General features: G+C 30.6%; 1 long non-coding RNA gene across 1 annotated transcript; it reads left to right on the forward strand.

The window, feature by feature from the left end:
* The first annotated feature begins 7,373 nt into the window (after positions 1–7,373).
* On the forward strand, positions 7,374–8,307 carry LOC122309649. The gene is made up of 2 exons (XR_006242485.1): positions 7,374–7,606; positions 7,762–8,307. It is a non-coding gene; the product is annotated as an uncharacterized LOC122309649 (long non-coding RNA).
* Positions 8,308–22,640: the final 14,333 nt, after the last annotated feature.

Raw genomic sequence — 22,640 nt, forward strand, 5'->3', positions numbered from 1 at the left:
AGGGATCACATTCGAAATCATGTACTGATGAGTTTGTATGCCCTAGTTTTTTTTAGAGATGTTTTAATTTCATATTTTTGACTCAATTCACTTCTTAGGATGAATTCGACCTAAATTTTCCGTCGCAAGGAAGTAAGAATTGTGAATGAGTTTATGGCTAAATTATTTCATCGTCACAAAGGACAATGTCATGACCACTTCAAGAAATTTGGGATGTTGGAAGAGGCTACACAGTCATCTTTTCAAAAAATGAAATTAGACGATTAGAGAAAGTATTGTAATCTTTTCGCAACTCCAGATTATTAGGTATTATAGATTTTTCCCTATAACATATTTAAATCTTTATTAGTTTCATAGATTATATTTAACATTGTTAATTTCTCTTGAAGCACTTAAGTTCTATCAATGCATAGAATAGAACGTCTTTAACAATCCACCATCGCTCCACCATCGCGCCAGTTCAAGGTCATTCCAATGCCTTACCAATAAAATGGTAATTACTTATTAAAATTCAGTCATATTTATCAAATTCTTTATTTAAGTACTAAGATGATTTTTTACAATTACTACTGTAGTTTTGTTAGAAACACGATGATTTTGAAAATTTCTCCTTCATTCATGTCTATGCTGCTACTCACACCAATACGCACAACGAGTGGATTGATCTTGTTGCCAAAAATAATTATGTAAGTGAGGTCACTTTGTATGAATAAATTATACCAACATGTGAATAGATATTATGTTTTTTTACTATTTCTTTTAATATGTTACTTATTGTATGTTTTCTTCTTAATTCCTTTAGGAAAAAATGAATGAGCTACAGTAAGCCTATGAGGAATCATTTCCTAGTGAGATCGACATTTTTACGTAGGTCTTCGAGACCAAATCTAGTTTGGCAAGAGGTTTGGGATGTTCTTTCAAACATGTTGGTTCGTCCTTCATGACCTCAATTTCAGAAGTTAATAATCAAACCAAAGATTTGGACGCCGTACACCAAGAAGTTGAGCAGACGAAGTCGAGACAATAGGAGTTGGAGGCTCTCTTATCGCGACAATCCAATTTAGAGACGTATTTGTAGGAGTGACAATAAGACTAAGAGGAAAGAATACACATCAAAGTTCATGAACAAGTACAAAGGGAGATGTTGGTTCAGATAGAACGTGTTATGTCACTACAGCAAGATCATAGTGCACGAGGAAAGAAGAAGAAATAAACCTTATTATTATTCGAAACTTTTGTCGTCTAATTTTAGAACTCTATAAAACGTTTTCATGATATCATACTATTTATGGTGTAATATGATACAATTTGTATGCTTTTAATTTTATAAAATTATTAGTTCTAATAAGTCACTACAAGAGATATGATTTTTTGAGACAAAAAATTTTGTCTCAAAAAATGGAAATTTCGTCCCTAAAAGTTTTGAGAGATGAAAAAATTTCGTCTCTATTTTGTCTCAAAAAGGCTGTTCTAGAAAGTTTTCGGAGACGTCTCCGAAAAGTATTTTTAGGGACGAAATTGGGCGGAACCAGTTGAAACCGTTCGAACGTAAAATTTTTTCTGAGACAAAAAAATGTCATCTCAGAATCAAGTTCGAATGAAAATATTTTTGTTCGAACAACATGAAATGTTAATTCAAACCAATAACCATACTTGACCAAGTCCGTTCGAACAAATAAGTTCGTAAGTGACTTTAGTTCGAAGAAAAATATTAACTGTTCGAACAAATAATCTATTTACAGAAATCTTCTGTTCAAACAGACTATTAGAAATGAATTTATTCGAATGATTATTTAATTATTCGAACGAATGCATGGATTGTATTTCCCGATAAGTTCGAATGGGTATATTTTTGTTCGAATGGGAATTTTTTGGTTCGAATGGATATTTTTTTGTTCGAATGAGAATTTTTTTGTTCGAGTGGATATGTTTTTGTTCGAATGTATGCATAAATGATAATTTACCATTCGAACGACATTGATCAAACAAAATGAAATTGATACTAATACAAATTGTAATCTATATACATCAAATTGTAATCTATATATATCAATTGTTCAAATGTTTACAAACATCATAAATATTAAAGGCAATTAAAAAAAAACTAAATGAATTATGATTGTGGTGGTATAGGGTTTTGGGACATCATTAATTGAAATTGTTCAAATATTTTTTGGTTATTTAATTGTAGCATTTCTTCTAATCTTGCTTCTAAATCTGCTGCTTGATCTAATCGGGTTAGCAACTTTTTTTCCTTCGATCTCAATCGTTCTATCTCAAATGTAGTTTCCTCTAATTTTTTAGTCTTGTCGTCATTCGATCTGGCTTTAGAAGATGATGAAGATGTTGAGGATAGCTTCACGCAACGTCCTAAGCCCCTCAAATATCCAGAACGTGATCCAAGAACTTGAGAAAAGATTTGAGCATCGTTGACAGATGATTCATCAGATGGATCCATAACAGTGTCTTTAAGAGATATCATCTTGTCCTGGAAAAAGAAAAACATTAAAATTAGTATATGTAACAAAAATATATTTAGACAATGAAATTAAATAAACTTAAACTTACATAATTTGTCTTTGCCTCAGGATTGCTCCAAACACCATCACGATTTTTATGTGCTTTAGCATACAATTAGGTCAGATCATAATCAATAGGATTTTCTTATTGCTACAAAATGAAAATTCATATCATAATTTATACGAAAAAAGTGTATATATTAAGATTTAATAGAGACAATACAAAAAAAATAATATCATATTTTATTTAAAAGATATGCAGTGATAAAATACCTTATTCTGTCTTTGGTGATGTTGGCCCACCATTGTTGACAGGTGAATCACACGGGAGTTAGTAAGTGGTGAGGATGGCTCACGTGTTCTTTTGCGTTTAGGAGGCATTTCTGTTTGAAATTATAATAAATGTATAAAATGAAGTATTAATCTATTTAATTAGACTACTTAAATATTTTTAATTATACATTATAATTATTTAATTAAATATTATATAAATATATTCCATCATGTTAATCATCTTAATTAGAGTACTTAAATATTTTTAAATATTTAATTATAATTTTTAATTAATTATTTTATAATTATATTTTAACTAATTAATATTTTAAATGTCGTCTCATAATCATATATTTTAATTATATTTTATTAGAGTACATAAATATTTTCAATAATTCATTATAATTATTTAATTAAATATTTTATAAGAGTATTTAGAGTATTAATCTATTTAATTAGAGCATTTAAATATTTTCAAATATTTAATTATAATTTTTAATTAATTATTTTATAATTATATTTTAACTAATTAACATATTTAATTAGAGTACTTTAATATTTTCAATAATTCATTATAATTACTTAATTAAATATTTTATAAGAATATTTAGAGTATTAATCTATTTAATTAGAGTACTTAAATATTTTCACTAATACATTATAATTCTTTAAGTAAATAATGTATAATTAGATTTTAAGTATTAATCTATTTAATTATAATACTTAAGTATTTACAATTATACATTATAATTACATTTTATAATTACATTATAAATATCTATGTAATTGGCACTGTTCGAACAAACACTCAAACTGTTCGAACGAAATTCTGGTCAAGTTAGATTCCGTTCGAATGGAGAAAATTCAATTCGAACGGTATTCAGAATGTTCGAATGGGACCAAGCCAGAAACCATTCACGAAACAGAGCAAAAAATTGAACCACAAAACATAATTTTTCCATACACTACAGCATATTTCAATATAATACATTGAAAACTAAATTATTATCCCTAAATATGATTATTAAATAACTTAGAAAACTATAAAAACTTACCTCTAATTTTTGCAATCTATTAAAAATATTAATCCACAATACCTATATGTATAAAACACATTAAACCGTTATTCTATCCCAACAAATAAATGCAGCAAATATCAAAATACTTGTAAAAGAAAATCGGAATGAAAAATAACAAAAAAAAAAACATATTACCTCTTGTCTTTGTCTTTTCTCCCTCAAGAATCTCTTTTCTCTCACTTCTTTAAGCTCTCTCTCTATACAACACTCTCTCAAAGCCTCTGTCGCTCTCTCTCCCTCTCTCAAACTTCAATCCGAGTGAAAATGAAGTGAAATGATCGGTTTAATAATATGTGAATTTACGTTCGAACGGATTTTTTAGCAGTTCGAACGCAAAAATTCAAAAAGACTGCTAATTTTTCTCACAATATTTTCCCGTTCAAACTAATAATATAAGCGTTCGAACAAAAAAATAGAATATTCTCCAGCATATACCGATAATTTGGCGCGAATTTTCCCTCCAAACAAAAAAAATTCGTTGGAACATATTTTATCTCTATTCGAACTCTTTTATATTCGTTCGAATAGATAATTCTAGAAATATATAAATATACACATAATATTTTCAATATTATTATTAGTATTTGTAAAAAATATATACATTATATAATACTAAGTGTCACTAATAGCATAATACTAAGTTTCTTACCAATCTATAATATTAAGTATTACTAATAGTATAATATTTTATTTAGTATCACTTATAGTGTTATACTTATAATTAGTATTACTATAAGTATAATACTAAGTATCACTAATAGTATAATACTAGGTGATATTATAGTATAGATAGCATAAATATATGAAAACTAATAGTACTATAATATTTTATAATATATTCTAAGTACTTGGTTTATTACTAATATACAAACTAAATATATTAGATATATGTATTTTGTACTTATATTTAATGCAATGTTTTACTATATACTTAGTATATTACTTTATAATGCAATGCTTTACACAATACTATTTTATACTCATCTAATGCATAATATATATACTATTATATATATACTAGTTACTTACAATATATATAAGTAACTAATTAAATACTCTATACTATATAATATAGATATCTAATATATATTATATATATACTATATTATATATACTAGTCCAGAAATTTTTTATTAGTACTAATATTAGTATTATATACTAGTATTAGTAATATAAAACGTATCGTTTTACCTTTTGTACTTATATATATTTTTTTATGAATTATTATATAATTCATTTGAATTTATACCATTTTCGTTCGAACTTATACCCTTTTCGTTCAAACTAAATTATGTTATATATGCCACGATACAGTTTCTTCTCTGACCCCATTTTGCTATTTTGGGGCTAAATGACACAAAAATAATCGGTAGAAATGATGGGGCTTTACTCCTAAATCATTTCTACCAATTAAAATCTTGGATTATGGTGAAAAACTAGTTTGTAGATTCGGGACTGAGTCAACTCAACCATGTTTGTTTGGCTTAGTTCCGTTTGAATGAGCCTAAATTCCATTCGAATGAAATTCAAGACCATAAATTCCATTCGAATGAAATTCAAGACCATTCGAATGGAATTTATTGTCATTCAAATGGAATATAAGTTCATTCGAATGGACTTTAACGTCATTCGAATGAAATTTTCGGCCATTCAAATTGAATTTTAATCATTCGAGCTAAAAATAATATTTGGCAGCCCTTATTGTTATTTATATTGAGGGAATTCATTCAGCCCATCATGGAAAAGTTAAAGGAACTGGAAGGATGCTTACATACTTTATATGAGGATTTTGATTTACTTAATAAATAAATATTGTTAATTATTATTTTACTATTTTTATGTTGTATAGAACATCTAACTCTTTTTGGGATGTAATTAATGTAATTAATATAAAAAATATGTATTATTACAATTTTAATAATATATCTTTTCAATTAAATAATACCGTTCGAATAAGGTAATATTCATTCGAACCAATTATTTTACATTCGAATAGATTAATTATCTGTTCAAATTAAATTTTATTAGTTCGAACGGTTAAGATTTTTGGAGACGATCTAATTCGTCCCAGAATCTCCGGTTCGAACTAATATGTATTAGTTCGAACGGATTTATAAGGTACTCCATATTTTGAAACAAAATTTAAATTTTATCTCTGAAAAGTATTTTTAGGGACGAAATTTATTTCGTCCCTAACAAATTTTGTCTCTAAAAATTAAATTTCTTGTAGTGAGTACGTTTGAATGTAAATTACAAAGAACGTTCGAACATGACTTTACATTTGAATTAAAATTTGAACATAATTACATTTGAATTAATGTTCGAATGTATATACACCACAAACATTTGAACTTATTATGTTACGATCAAACGAATATTTCTTAATGTTCGAATGATTAAAAAAGATAAGTTCAAATGTATTTATTAACCATCCGAATATTTAATCTTTGAAGCTTGAACAATTGCCCTATAACCTACAAATGCAAAATTCAAACGTCACAACACAAACGTATGTTTGAGCATAAAATTCAAATGTTTGAATGGAAAATATCACTTTAGATATTTATTGTTCGAATTCTAGTCGGTTGGATAAACGTTCGAATGTATTTTCTATGATAGAATTCAACTGTCACACAATCTATTCACATTTGAATGTCGTATTTGAAGGAAGACTAACTTTCACAAAAATTTTTAGTGACGGTCGTATAGTAAACCGTACGTCATAAAATACTTTCTGTGATTCTTTTTTGGTAACGGTATCATTGAAACGTTTCTGTGACAATTTTCTAAGAAGGTTTCATTCAGGGTGTCTTTTCAACGGGACCCAAGCCGGACCCAAATCGATGAGGATCCTATTCTTTCTAGAGATATTAATGGCCCGGTATCATGCACCCGCAAGTCATCACAATGGCTTGGTTCATTTTGTAATGAGAAATTTTACATGAAAACCTTACACTACATATCTTCACGTAATTAATATGTGATTTTAATATGTGATTTTTTATTTTTGCTCTTTTAACTTAATGCTTAAATATATGTGCGTTTAAATAGAAACACAAAAATGATAAAACACATATTAATTAGGTGAAGATATATAGTTTAAGGTTTCTTTTTAGCATTTCTCTTTTGTAATTAGTGGGGTTGAGGGAGACAGATCGAACATGTTTAAGAAGTAGGACGATGGTAGATACATAGGAGTAGTACCAATGCATGCATGTGAGGTTGGACAAAAGACGAAGCCGATTCTTCAAGATATTGCATGCTCTCCGGCCATCAGCATTTCAGAATCACATGCTCATCGCAGATCTAGCCTTTGCTTCCTAGCTTTCCCAACCACACTCTTCTGTCTAAGTCATCCCTAATTACTTTTCCATCTACTCTTTTTCTCTCGCCTTTTGATCTATTGGCTTGCTGACTTAACTTCTCTCGCAGTATTCTATTAATTATTTATTTCCTATTTTACTAGGGAAGGTTGTTATGGGAGCAAAAGCACATGCAAACTCTCATCTAGATGTATATATTTCACCAGTGAGTCAAAGGTCCTCGTGTCAGTTGTAGCAGATGCACATAAAGGATGCAAACCTCCGACGTACGCTTCTCTCTAGATATTTTTTTTTTCTTTTCTTTTTTTTACTATCTCTATAAAATCTGGTCGGGACCTCACCGCATGACAAACAAGCTACATGGGTATGAAACCCAGAATATCATCATCACTTGCCTCTAGGGCCGGACAAGGTACTACTTCTTATTCATCTTTGTTCTTCCTCTTTATTTATGATCGTTCCGTCTACTCCTAGCTACCAACTCAGGTTCCGTTCATTAATTTTGGTTCTCTTTGGCATCGTTTTGACCTTCTGATCACTAACATGTAGTTCATTAACTGCTTTCAGATGGTTTCTCTGAGGTGACAGTTCAAGCTGAGATTGGAACACGATCAGATCGACGATCATGGAGTACGGGTGAGTGGATTCCATGCCATGTTTGTCGAATAAGCAGTCTTTTTGCCGATTAATCTTTGCTTCTGTCTGTTCGACCTTGAGTACTTGTGGTTTTGCTAAGCTGGTTGGAGTCATGCATGAAAAATGAAAAAAAAAAAAAAAAAAAACACCCTAATTGAAATTGCTTTTTGCACCAGTATTTAATTACCTGCCGGAAGCAAACCACAGTGCTTTTAATTAGTTTCCTTGCCGATGAATTTCCCATAAATTTGAAGTGATAGGAGTGAACCAGAAAATCTATTATAGTATATATGATCAATACCATACGACTTTTCGTTAATTAGGCCGGTCACTTTTCTCTCTCGCGCAAAAAGTATTTGCTCTCTCTCTCTCTCTCTGCTTTCTGAGTTACTTAATTATGGTCATCCTTGATTATGTACGGGCATGAGCCTGACTTAAGAATTCTTATATGCAAGTATGGAGCTAGCTTGCGCTGTATACGTATTTTGTGCGCTAATACTTGGGAGCATAGCTGAGGCTTTAGATTCCCGTGATTTTGATGACTTCTAGGTGCACTGAAAACACGTAAAACATAGGAAAGAGTACTAGCTAGATGTTATTGTACGTGTAGAGAGTAATCGTAATTCTCATGGATATCAAACTTTGTCATTGGATCAATCAAAAGCATAATAGGTTTTGATATATTAAAGATGGGTCAATGATGAGGGTCTTTCGTTTCTTCTAATAAGAAGAAACGAAATTGGTGGAAAAAATGTTTGTTCTCACATAATCTTCACTTTTTTCGACCAAAGACCCTCATGGAAAAAGCCACTGTTTGTTGTAGTGTGAATCGGGTCATAATTGAGATGTTTTTGGATATATTGGTTTAGACCATAATGATAAAAGGCTCGAATTAATGAAATTTGAGAAGTCTACCGGATTTGGCTGTTGATAGGAGGTAATTCATTATGGTCATGGAAGGAGTACTACTACTTAAGGTTTGGATTGATCATACTTGTTGAAGGTCGACTTGGGGAGGGGGTTTGATTACTAATACAGTGCAAATTAAGCAGCTGATATTCTGATTATGAAACATTCTAAAACGTTGAGTTGTTTCAAAGACTTGCGCACCATTTTGCTAGGTTTTAAATTTTTAATCTTTCTAAGTTGATTCAATGCTCAGAGATGGGGAAAATTGGATAGCAAATGCTAAAATTATTCACGAAACCTGTCTCCCCTCTTCCTGTATAAGTGTGTGCAAGTGCAGCAGAACTTCTATAGAATTGAAAAAAAGTACGACGTACGTGAGCTTCTATATATGTGATTAGTTAATTTGCTTTACCCAATTAGGGGATGAAAGACAGGACCGGCCTGTAGAATAGACTAAACATATATATATATACAGTTGACCTTTCTGATATTTTGGGTTGGTTTGAACAGTGAGATGAGATGAATTGAGATGGTTTGTAAATAGTATATATTGAAATTGTTGAGTTGAGATAAGATGATATGGTTTTTAAAAATTTTGTGTGTTGGGATTAACTTCAGTTTGGCATTTGAAAATTCTAATCTCAAACTCAAAATTCTCATCTCATTATTACAATTTTATCAAATCTTTATACAAAATATAATAAATATATAATTCAACATTTTCAAATCCCAAAACAATAATTTTTTCTTAAAATTTAAAATTCTCAAGACTTACCAAATCGAACTAGAAGTGAGATGACTTGGTTTTAACTTTTTAGATATGTGATAGATGTGGGTCCCACCAATTATTATATAGTATTTATAATGATTTTGTTTTATTTATAAATATATTTATAAATCATAACAGTAATTTATAAATTACCTACTCAAATTAATTTTTTTTTTTTTATAATATCTTTCATGATAATATTATAAGATGACAATATTTTTACTAAATTACATTAATTTTATAAAATATCAAATAAAAATATTTTTTGTCAAGAAAGTAATTAAATAACTATAACTTATATATAAAATATTTTTTATAAAATGTTGTGCTTAAAATAATTTTCCATTTTGATGGTCATTTTGTCCAATTTTCTCATTTTTTATGCTAGAAAAACCACAATGATGTTCTTTTTTTTTTCTTCTGAAAAAGTGACAGTTTTTGCCATAGGTAGTGGAAATAAATTCAAACCAACATTCAGATCTCAATTTTTGTCTTTTTGTAAAAGTAAATTCGAACAAATCTTTCACATCCCTACTTGACCATTTAGATTGCAGATGATTAATTTCTCCATATAGAGTAAGATGAAATATTTCATCTCATCTTTACATCCAAACAACTATTAATGAACCTTTAAACATTTTTTCACAAAAAAGGTAAAAGCAAATAAAAAAATATATAGAAAGTTAGGCCCATCAACAAAGTTTTTAAACCCATTTCGTACTGGCCGGTACGATCAGAATTTTTTGTTTCAATGTAGTATTCATCCCATGCATATATATATTTATTATATTAGTTATTAGTTTATATATATAATTAATTTCAAAATATTTCATTTTAATGTCTTAATCGAAACGAGTAATGTTATCGCGTACAATTATTTTTATGTATTCTTTGCATACTATACTGATGTGATTAGCTGCATCAATTTTTTTAATACATAACTAATTATATCAATAAAATATATAAAAAATACATAAAAATAAATGCACATAAAATTTTTAATTTTGCAAAGCCGTTGTACGTATATACTCATATTTGAATCCTACTAGGTGAAGCTCATGTGCATTTACATTTCCTGGTATTGATATTACTGTCCACTACTGTACTTAATGCGTAACTTTTTGGACCTGTGGTGGTACAAAAAATACTTTTCAACGGTGAAAATGGGATATATTAAACTATATGTTCTTCTGCATTAATTCTACTAATTAATACTCATATATATACACCATCAGCTAAAATCTTATCATTAAGATTAATGCCATATATGTAGTCAAGTAACAAGTTTTCATTAATTATCTCAAGCTGCACAATATGCATATATATATATGGTACGTAAGATCTTAAGATGCATGTAGATTGCAAGCAATTAACACTAGTACACGTACGTATTATTGCTAAAAGAGTGCTAATTGTGGGTTAGCCATTTGAAAATTTCTTATAATGATCCGAATAAGTTGAAGTATTGGGTAAGTAATTAGGAAATCGTACTAATTTCTTTTTGCAAGAAATCGTACTAATTAAATATAGAACGTTTTATGATTAATTTTAATTGGAAATGAGTACTCGTGCATACGTGTGTGTAGTACACATGGTAGTTAGATGACAGATTGGCTGCAATAGTACATAAAGTACCACATTAGAAGAAAATTGTTGAATTGTGATATGTTATTTCTTATAAAAATGATTATTTTCTATCCAAATGAGTATATTTTAATAGTACATAATCATACTCATCGTATATAATCTGTTATAAATGGTTATTTTTTTTATAGTGTCATAAGGTAAATGATTTATTTTTATAATTTTAAGATATGAATGCCTCGCACATTCCTGTAATTGTACATGTGACCAATTTCTAATTTAACTGGTGCGCATGCAGGCTTGTACATTAGTCTAATTAAGATTGTATTAATTTAGTATTAGTCAAACAATAACTATTGTGGAAAAATGTTAAAGCAGTGCGTATCAATATTTATGGTACTGTGTTAACATTCATCTTTGATAAGGTCTTAATTAACCTTTTTTTTTTTTTTTTTTTTTTATTTAGAGAAGAGGAGGGTACTAATTTTATTAATAGACCTCACAAAAAAATAAAAAAAAGGGTCTTAATTAATATGTTACATCGATCCATTTCATAATGTAGAATAACATAATTTTCCACTTTTATAATATTCCGCTTTTGCAAATATCACAATCCATGAAAAAAGTTACAATATTGAAAAACCATAAAGAATTAAACCATATTATTAACCATTCAAACGATCGAGATGGTCTTTTGCATGGGATTTCCATAGAATTAAACATTATATTATAAATTAGTACTCTTTAATTTGGTAGATCTGGACCCATACATGCATCGATCTAATGAACTCGATCGTATAACGTACATATATATATATATATATATATATAATATCTATAAATCTATTAATTAAATAATACGCCACAACTACTTGGAGACGTGACTTTACCATGCAATATTTCATATACACTTCAAATCATCATGAAGCCTTGCCTGTACGTACATGACGACTCCGAACATTAGTAATATAAATAAATATATATATATATATATATATATATTTATATATATCTATTTATATATCTTAATTGTTTTCCCAAAAGTACGGTGGGCCGGCCGTTACAATAAGCTAGATTGTGATCTGTTCCAATATCATTCTACAAGTCAATAATACATTTATGGCTTTCTTACTTTTTAATTGCATGTCGCTATCCATTACTATTTACTATCGGTATTTTAGCTACCTAGCCAGCTTTCTCCTCGTGGCACAGCTTCATGCAGCATGGTAGGGGCCCTGGTAGCTAGGCGTACTGGCTCCTACATAACTAGCTAGGAAATAGATCATTCTTAACATGAGGCCATGAGCATGAGCATGAAAAGAAAAACAAAGAATCTTTTCTTCTAGCTACGTACATATTCTATTTCGATGCCAAAAATATTCCCATTAATGTTTACCGATCGGGAGAAATAAAAAAAAAAAAAAAAAAAAAAAAAAAAAAAAAAAAAAAAGGGTTCCTATTGATGTCTTTACAAGATAAAAAGATGTTAACGTGTGTGTATATATATATATATATATCTGTGTGTGTGTGTTAATGGAATTGATCCGCTAAATTAATGGTTTCAAGTTGTGCATGAATTTGTGAATTAAGCTCGATTATGATGATCAAATATATATACATAAAATCAAATTAAAGTACTTAATTAAACTCGTCAATAAAATCAAAATACTATGTGCTAGTTGACGTACGGATAAATGATATTTATAATTTTGCAAATATGTAAGTATCGCGCAATCAATTTAAAAAAAATAATAAATATGAAATTTATATAAAAATAATAATTTTTTAATAATAAATTCTATTTTTTTTTAAATAACTTCACGGCAGTATAAATTTTAAGACCTTGTGTAGCTTTATTCTAATTGAAAAACTGAAAATGAACGGCAAAGGAAAGTGCTCGGTCACAAAAGAAAAAATAAATAAATATATGAGAGAAAGGTAGAGAGGAGAGAAGGGGGGGGCCTGGTCCGGTACGTTGTTATAAAGAAAGGAACGGGGGCGCATGCACATGAATTGTTCATGTAATGATCCGTCACCTGTGAGTCAAATCTCCTGATTTCACGTGTCGGACGTACGTAGCAGGTGCTCATACCATTGGACAAGAATTCACACGCTTCAAACGTCCCTTGATTCTGTATGTTCTTATCTGATTATCTATTCAATCACTTCGAAACTTTATATATTAGCTTAGTGAGTAGTTAGTTCTCTGAACACAGCACACCCTAGATCGATGATAAGCTATGGGTCAGATACCTTTCTTCTTCTTCTTCTCCGCCTCCTCCTTCTTCTAGGCTTCTAGCTTCTTCCTCTTCCCCTCGTCCTTTTATTTGTTCTTTCCTTGATGCGTTTAATATTTCTTGAGCTTGTTTAATTAGGATGACTTGAAACTTACTTGATCTCTGGCTTTTCTTCTGCATGTTTTTTCAGTTGACTTGGTTATATATCTCAAAGAAAGATGCTCTATACGACGATCATGTTAGTACTTGTATTATCATCGGATCGATGGAGCAATTTGATGATCATCGAATTCGGGTGAGTGGATTCCATGCTATGCTTGTCAAGTGAGCAGTCTTTTTGCTGATTATCCTTTGTTTCATTGTCTGTTCGACCTTGAACCGATGGTAGAGACTAAAAACCATCAAAACCCTAATCATAGCGGCTTTACATAATACGATCTGAGTAAACTATGAGGTTTTGGGGGCATCGATTCAATAACTTTATGCGCGGCTGCATATGAATGAGCATATTTCATGTGTAATCAGGTAGGTTTAACCTATATATGTGTTATTAGGTAAATCCATGTAAAATCAAACGGATGGGTAGGGTTTCTTTTTTCTTTTTTCTTTTCTAGTTGTGGATACTGCATGCTTTAGCCATATGGTAACGCTATTCACTTGAACTCTTGCTACATAATCCAGTGGATATAAAGAACACACACACATATATATGGGGAGTAGGACTTCTGGCGCTAGATTTCAATCATGTTCAAACAGTTTTGATTATAATCAAATCTACATCATTTGTGTGTCCCCCAGCGTTCATTACTAACTCGGATAAGCTGGGGGATCTTCGATAAAATATATATAACATGAAGATCATAGGTGTGAGTATATTTACATATATATATAAAGCTATATACTGCAAACTAACCCATATATATGTACTATATGGATAGAAAAATGGAAGATGGTGCGTATATATAAAGTACCAGTACTGTAGCATTTTGCATATTGAAAAAGTCTTCCTCAAATCTTGTAGCTTTACCCTTTTGTTTATATATATATATATACACACACACACACGCAATTTAATAATTTTAAGATGCATGTATTCATATATATGCCCCTTGCCGCTTACAATGGACTAGAACAGAAGTCTTTACACAAACCCGTATCCGGGGCCGGCTCAATAGTAAGGTGATTTAGGTCATTGCCTAATGCCCCATTCTTGTCTCCAGAATTAAAAATGAGGTGTTTATTTTATTTTATTTTTTGAAAAAAAATTCAAACCATTTCATTAAAGGAGATTTTAAATTAATTTTATATTTTTCAATGTGTGCAATATCCCATAATACTAAATTTAATATTTAATATAATGAATTATTTATATTTTAAATAATTTTTTAAGATCTTGTTAAGTTTAGGTACAAAATTTGCATTGAAGTCTTATTTTAAGTTATTGTATTAAATATAAATTAAAAAAAATTATTTAAAGATTTTAAATAAAATCTCATTTTATTGAAAATTTTGACATATATTTCATATAATAATTTATATTTTATTATATTATAATTACGAATTACTAACTTAAATTTTGCCTTAGACTTTTATTTGTATTGAGCCGTCCCTGCCCGTATCATTTGAGATTTGAATTCATTAGGCCAAGTTAATTTCCCTGATCTGTATGCCTAACTAGCAGTACCAAATGTTGCATGATGGCATTAGCAACAAAAACTATGGCATGCAGTATTACCAGACAAGATGCTGTATATTCTTGAATATATCATGGTAGTTGTCTTGTGATGATTATTTCGATAGAAAGAAACAAAGATAAATCCTTCAGAAAATGTACTTCTAGCACATAATGATATATACTAGCGTTAGTACAATAACAATATGCACTAAACCTCTACATTAATTAAACTAGAAAATAAAAGTACATAAACTCTAAACTTAATTTAGATGAGATACAGTACTTTTGTCTAAAACTTCGAGGTCGAGAAGACAATGAATCTGAGGAATTCGCAAGGACTGCTCATTTGACAAGGCTTCGCATGGAATTTGACACCCTATATACCCTTGGTATTTACCGGATCTGTCAGCCAAATATGTTTCCAGATCATGTGATTTAATTTCTCAAAAGCCAAACATTCCCCCACAAAAGTTTATGTACGTCCGCGACAATTTGATCTTGAAGGTATTCTCTCTCTCTCTCTCTCTCTCTCTCTCTCTCTCTCTCTCTCTCTCTCTCTCTCTCTCTCTCTCCATATATATATATTGAAAAAGAATTAAAAAAAGAAAGACATGATCTAATTTTTGTAAATATGTTTTTTGTCTGTAAGCTAGCTCATGTGTGTATAGTATGCAGTCATTTGAGAAGCCGAAGTCTAAACTTTTTCGGTGTTCCGCATGCATGGCATAATTTCGCTTTAGACTTCATGAAGCTTATACCACTACAACAAATTTAATTTTCTTTTAAGGTAAGAAAACTTTCATCTAAAACAGTTTTTATTTTGTCTCTAAAAGTGATATGGGACGAAATTTTTTTATCTCAAAATGCCTGTTTCAAAACGTTTTTTAAGATGAAATTTCTCATTTCCTTTTGAAAGTGTATGAACGGATTCTTTTTTAAATGAAAAAAATTCCATCACTAATAATCGTTTGAATGCAGAAAATACCGTTCGAAAGGATTTTATTAGGGATGAAAAAACATTCTATCCTTAATAATCATAACATAAAGGATTGCTTTTATTATTATTATTATTATTATTATTATTATTATTTGAAGAACTAGTCACAAATGGTGGCTATAAAGAAGCGTCGCAAAAACCATTTGCGGCAGAAAAAATGGCAATGCTCACGTGCACGATCACGGATCACGCATATATGCTCAAGGCTCCTTATAATCGAGCAAAAAAATTAAACAAAAGTTTCACAACATCTACCTTCTTTAGTCTTTACCCATAAAAATATATATGATCTATATATATATATATAATATTGTATTCATGAATTATTAGAAGTACATAAGTGCTTGTATATATATAGATAACGTTTGATAAAAAATTCTAATATGACCAACTATCACGTTTGATAAAAAAAATGTTTGTTATAAATTGAAGGAACATGAAATGAAATTGCATCTATAATATATTTTTTATAGTTATAAACAACATAATAGTCGTCATCGTATGGATCGATATGGAGCCGGCCGTACCTTTGAACAGGAATGTTGTTACAAGTCGTATTACGGTGCAATATGTAATATTAATATCGGTTATGTGAAAATTGCTAAACTGCTGCATGGAATTCGGTCGACCACCTTAAAATGTTATATAAATACTTTGCCTTGCAAGCATTAAGTACTATTCGTGACCCTCCTCATTCCCTGAATAAGGATTAATTGCCTTCGATGTTGGAGGCCATCTGCAATATTTGGGACTAATTAAGTACATATTAATTCTGACAAAATGACAGTTGAAAATTATGATATCCGAATTATTTTCCTTGCTTGCCTTTCATATATAACTGATGAATAATGCTATATACTTATACTCTCATCTTATTTTCATCTCATTATATAAGATGTGGCATATTTATCACAATTGAATGACAAATAATCACTCGATAAAGCATCATTCAATAATGATAAATGTACTATATCTTACATAGTAAGATGAGAGTGAGATATTGATATATAGTGTGGTACTGTATAGGATTTTCCAGAACTGATATTCATTGTCTTAAATGATATTGCCCATTAATTTTGGCCTGCCATGCCATGCCATGCATGCATGCATGCATAGTAATCAGGCAGAAAAATGAACGCATGTAATGTATTCGAATGATCATCGATATATACCATTAAACCATGCACAGTCGACAATGATATTATCTCTCTTGAACGTATGCGAGAGATTTCCGGTCATCGAGAATCCCCTCTCGATCCCAGGCCCCCCCTCCCGCCCCACCCCCCACCAAAACACACATACACGTATACAAACATATAATATAATCCTCTATTAAAAAAGATCACATTAATTAGTTTAATTCTTGTGATGTGCAGCTTTCCGCTTGAATTTTCAACTACTAAACGTACTAGCTACTTGAGCTGGTCGAAAAGAAAAATTATGTATATATAACATGCATGCATGCATATATATACGTACCCAACGATTAGTCGCATGCATCATAAAAGAAAAAGTTAACACTGATCTCGTTAAGGAAAAAAAACAAAATATATATATATATATATATATATACATACACAGAATAAAGAGATTTTAAAGAGATTGTGGGTATTTCACTCTTGGGCTCCAGCAATGAATAGAATTAAGTTCGAAATAAAAATTAATTTACGTACTATACATATATGTACATTCACGTTGCCTGATCAGGCATGGGACGAGTAGTACTACTGTTCAACGCGGATGACAAAGATCACACAATCCCAATCAAAAGCCTTTTACAATTACCATTGTGATAAACATATATATATATATATATATATATGTGTGTGTGTGTGTGTGTGTGGAATTCTAAGTTTGATTCTCCTCATAATTAGTACGTACGTATCTAGTTAAATTTCTTAATTAGATTAACCTGTCCATGGATTAATTATTCCATTATATGGTACAAATTATTAATTAAAGAATCATAAGAAATTCGATATTAATATACTCATCTATCTGAATTGGATAATTATCGTTTATTATACATATATATATATAGGTATTCCTCCTCTCATACATGTGGAGGAATACTTTGGGTCAGGGAGTCTTGCTATCCTTTGTAATTTGGTTGGGTGTCTTTTTGCTTTTTGATACCTAGTTTTGGTTCCTTCTTGTCTATCTGTATCTCTCAAGTATCTGGATGTAATCATGATTTTCTTCTGTTATAAGTGAAGGTTATTAATAAAATTGCAAGGGGGTTACTCATGGACAGGTGACCTTCGTCTCTTTCTTTAAAAAAAAAAAGTACGTGTGGATAAGTACCTACATACATAATTTTTTTCTTGGGGCGATATGATTTTTTTACTCTCCTAGTAATTAGTTCAAGAGCAAATTTAAATTAAGGTGCATAAAATTGTAGGTTAATTAATTAGAGTTACAGTATCTCTATATTCTCTTTGACTCATGATCATTTTCCTCTACCACTTCAAAGAGGATTAGTGCCGACGTTCATTAATATATATATACACACACATATGTATGTATGTATGTACGTATGTATATTATGAACCCCATTAATAATGAAGCTAGAGCATGGGGTTAATTTACTAGCTACTAATTTACCTATAGTACTGTTTGATTATATATCCTAACGCTTGATCGATGTGAATTGCATAAATATGTTTGATATAATAGTTTTATTTTAAGATGACGAATTTAATTTTAATTAGGAATTTGAATTATATTCGGAGTATAATTATTATTTAGCAATTTTGACTTCGTTTGTATGACTACTACTAGACCAATTATTTAATTATGTGATTTATTTATTTTTATTAATTTTAGAAGCACTAGGCCTATATGCTAAATTATTCATCACTTTGTACGACGTCCTAGATCGTTCTAGCTTCACCAATTGGCAACAGAAATCGATTTAATTTCCTAATGTAGAGAATTAGCATGCAGAGGATGACTAACTTAAGTGGAAGAGGTTTACGAACATGATGATCTAAAAGACAAATTGAAAAACTAGAGGCTAGTTTGATATATACAATACATTTTTTTTTTTTTTTTGATGGAATATATACAATACATGGAACATATATATGTCAGAGATGTTAATATGGCGAATGGAGGCAGCTCTATCTGATTGACAATAACGGTGAAAAGACCATCATTTTTTTTTTTTTTTTCAACACGTACGTACCCGGTAGGCCTAGCTGATCAGAGCACTAAATAGTCCAAAGAAGTTTGGTCAAAATTTAATTAAGAAATTTAATTTTATAAATTTAATTAGTCATTTTTTAACAAAATCTAATAACAAAATTTTTAAATCTATCACTATTATATTAAAATATTAATTTTAATTTTTTTTATTTATTTTAATTATAATTATAATTTAAATATTTATTCATTAGTAAAAAAGTACACAATAATTTTTTAACGTTTATATTATTTTAATGGATATAATTTTCAAACGGTCTTTTTTTTTTTTTTACAACAACCGTATTCTTCTAACTAATATATTTTTTCAACAGTCAAATCTTTCTAATGGATATTTTTTTCAGTCTTATTTTTTTCCAACGGCTATCTCCTAATTATTAATAATTGGATGAATGGACTAGGATTGCAATATAGAGGAAATATTCGATATAGAATGATCCACTTGAAAGAGCTCCAAGAAATTTTTTATTTTTTGTTTTTTATTATTTTTTTTAATTTTTTGAAAAGGCTAATTAATGGACCCCATTCTGGAAAAGAAGAATTCTATTCATCATCTCTATACAACACACACCACAGTTTTTTTTTTTTTTTACCAAATATTTGATATATGGATAATTAGTAAAAGCATTTAATTAGTTTAAGAAGAATAAATCTAAAAAAAAATTAAAAATAAAAAAATGTGGTGTATGGGAATGATGAGTAGCAAAACTCTTTAGAGGAACATCCAATCTTTTTTTCGAGATAAATAGCAAGCTTTCACATAAGACTGTTTTGAAAGGTAGTGATCCATTTATTAGAAGCAAAATCAGCCAATTGTTGTGACATGATTCATTATTATAAGCAAAATCAGCAATATCTTATGCAAAGAAAATTATTTAGCCAATCGTTTGGGCTGGTCAAATTTGGCCAATGAAAAAGGAAAAGCCAAAATTTACTGTACATTTATAGAGTCTAGTGGTGTAGGAGGTTTTTAAGCAACTTAGCTATATATAGTTTGGTCAAAATTTGACTTCGGCTAGGCCCTAATGCTCTAAGAGGGTGCTTCAATATGAGGCAGTGAACAAAGCTAGTATATGGGAGTAGGGTTTAAGATTGGATATTCTAGAGATTAATGCAGCGGTCTTCAACCCAAGGAATTCTTGGATTGGGTGGCTTCCATGGAGTTAACTTTGAATTTCAAAGAGGACGTTCTCGAGGATCGGTCATCGGTGTGTTCTTGCTTGCTACAAAGTTTCATGGTCGAGTATCTACTTGGTGGCAACAATTAAAACAGACTAAGAAATTGACAAGGGAAGACAGATACACAGTTAGGAATTAAAAATAATTGAAGCACGTCATGAGATCACTGTTTCTACCCCGGCCCATTTCAAATGATGTATCTACAGCAGCATAATATTATAACTCTTAACTTTATCTACTTCATCATGTAAGGTAATAGATTTACAGATCATTATAACTCTAAATTTTATATACTTGATCATGCATGCAAATTTGTTGGAATCTAAAGTATCAATTGATATCTCAATATATTGGTGGAATGAGGCAACAATTCCAATATTCACTGAATTTTTATTTTAATCATCTAATTAACATGATTGAGGCTTATTGAAGCGCCTTGCATTCAGAGAAAACTTTGTCTAGGCGCTCACCAACATGGATATGACGATTCAACTCACATCACCAATAAAGGCACGAAGGAGCTTAGGGACTGCGAATAAAGAGGTTTTTCATGGGAGAAGATCGCACAAGGCAAGAAAAAAGGCCTTGATCAAGAGGTTCGGTCGAATGAGAGATCACAAGCAAGAAAGCTTTTGTTTCGATCCATTCACCATGCAGTTTGTGGCATCATATTGGATTTGTATTATGCAGCAATCAGCATTAAGCATCAAGCAAGAGCTTTATTTTAGTAGCATTCTTGCAATAGTGATATTGCAGTTTTAGTTGTCTAATGAGTCTTTGTCTTTGATGGAGTCTTTTGTCGATTTGAATATATATTTGCATTTGGGGCCTGTGTCTTAATTAGTCTTCTATTCAGTTCGGTCTTTATTTTCCAATTAAGGCTCAATCTCAAATTAGTTGTAATTTTTAGATTATTAACTTCGGTAAGTAATTAAAGACTAGTTTGAGTTATGTAAGCTTAAGTACCTTCAAAGAGCTTGTTGAGGGAAAAATGAGTGTATTGGCATATTCTTGTGAAAATCTGTGTAAAATAGTATTGTAACAAATGTTGTTGCGAAAAGGTTTGAAGTGTGCTTGTTATTGGTCAAAATAGATGACTCCACTCGACCCTCACTCAATAGGGCGCTCGAGCGAACTCATGTAGATTGCACCGCTCGACCCTCACTCAACAGGAAGCTCGAGCGAATTCAAACAGATTGCACCGCTCGACACTGAGTTCGAGTGAACTCAGGCAGAGTGTGCCGCTCGACACTGAGCTCGAGCGAACTCAGGCAGATTGTGCCGCTCGACCCACGCTTGATACTTCTCTCGAGCCAATGTTCCAGATCACTTATAATTTAGGATTTTGAAGCGCCTCATTTGATTGGAACTATAAATAGAAAAGCTTAACTTCTATTCTAAGTGTGGAGAATCAGAGCAAAAGCCCTAAGGGACTCCAAGAACTTCTTAAAGCAACCTCTCTCCCATTTGGTTGATTCTCTCTTGGATAAACACTTCTCCACCACAACATACTCAAAATCAACTCTTACATGAGTCCATTGAAGTGGACATATTAGTTGGTCGGAAGAGTCCGAAGCTGCTGTTGATGCAGAGATCGAGAGGTTCTCGTGGGAAGCTATAGGAAGGTCGGAATTCCGACACTACATATGTGTAGAGATCAAGTGGGTCACTAGTGGTGTTGCAAGCCAAGTTTAGCTACTACAAAAGTTTTGTGAGTATCTCTAAATTGGTTGTAACGAACTAAAATTTCTATAGTGGATTTGAGGTGGTATCTTACACCTGGAGTGGTTTTAGATTTTGAAGAAGTTCTTCAAATTAGTTTCCACTCCGTGATCAAAATCATGTGTTGATTATTTGTGTTATTTGATTCATTTACTAACTGCTTGTTTGACTAATTTTTAAAAGGCCATAAAAATTGGATTACACCTATTCACCCCCTCTAGGTGTAGTGTCGTGTAGAACCACTGCTTTTTCAATTGATATCAGAGCGGGTTTACTCCGCTAGGATTTAGTTCCTGAGTGTGATCCTGCTGTAGTGGTTTAAATGGATAAGTCTCAATCACTCACATCTCCACCATATCTTGATGGAAACAATTATGCTTATTGGAAAGTGAGAATGAAAGCATTCTTAAAATCTATGGATGAATGAGTGTGGGTTTCCATAACAAATGGCTGGACAGAACCAGCAGTTGTTGTTGAGGGAGTTCGAACTCCCAAAAGTGTGGAAAATTATTCTAGGGATGAAATAAGTGAGTG

The sequence above is a fragment of the Carya illinoinensis genome, chromosome 5 (assembly GCF_018687715.1).
Source record: "Carya illinoinensis cultivar Pawnee chromosome 5, C.illinoinensisPawnee_v1, whole genome shotgun sequence".
In the NCBI taxonomy this organism is placed as follows: Eukaryota; Viridiplantae; Streptophyta; class Magnoliopsida; order Fagales; family Juglandaceae; genus Carya; species Carya illinoinensis.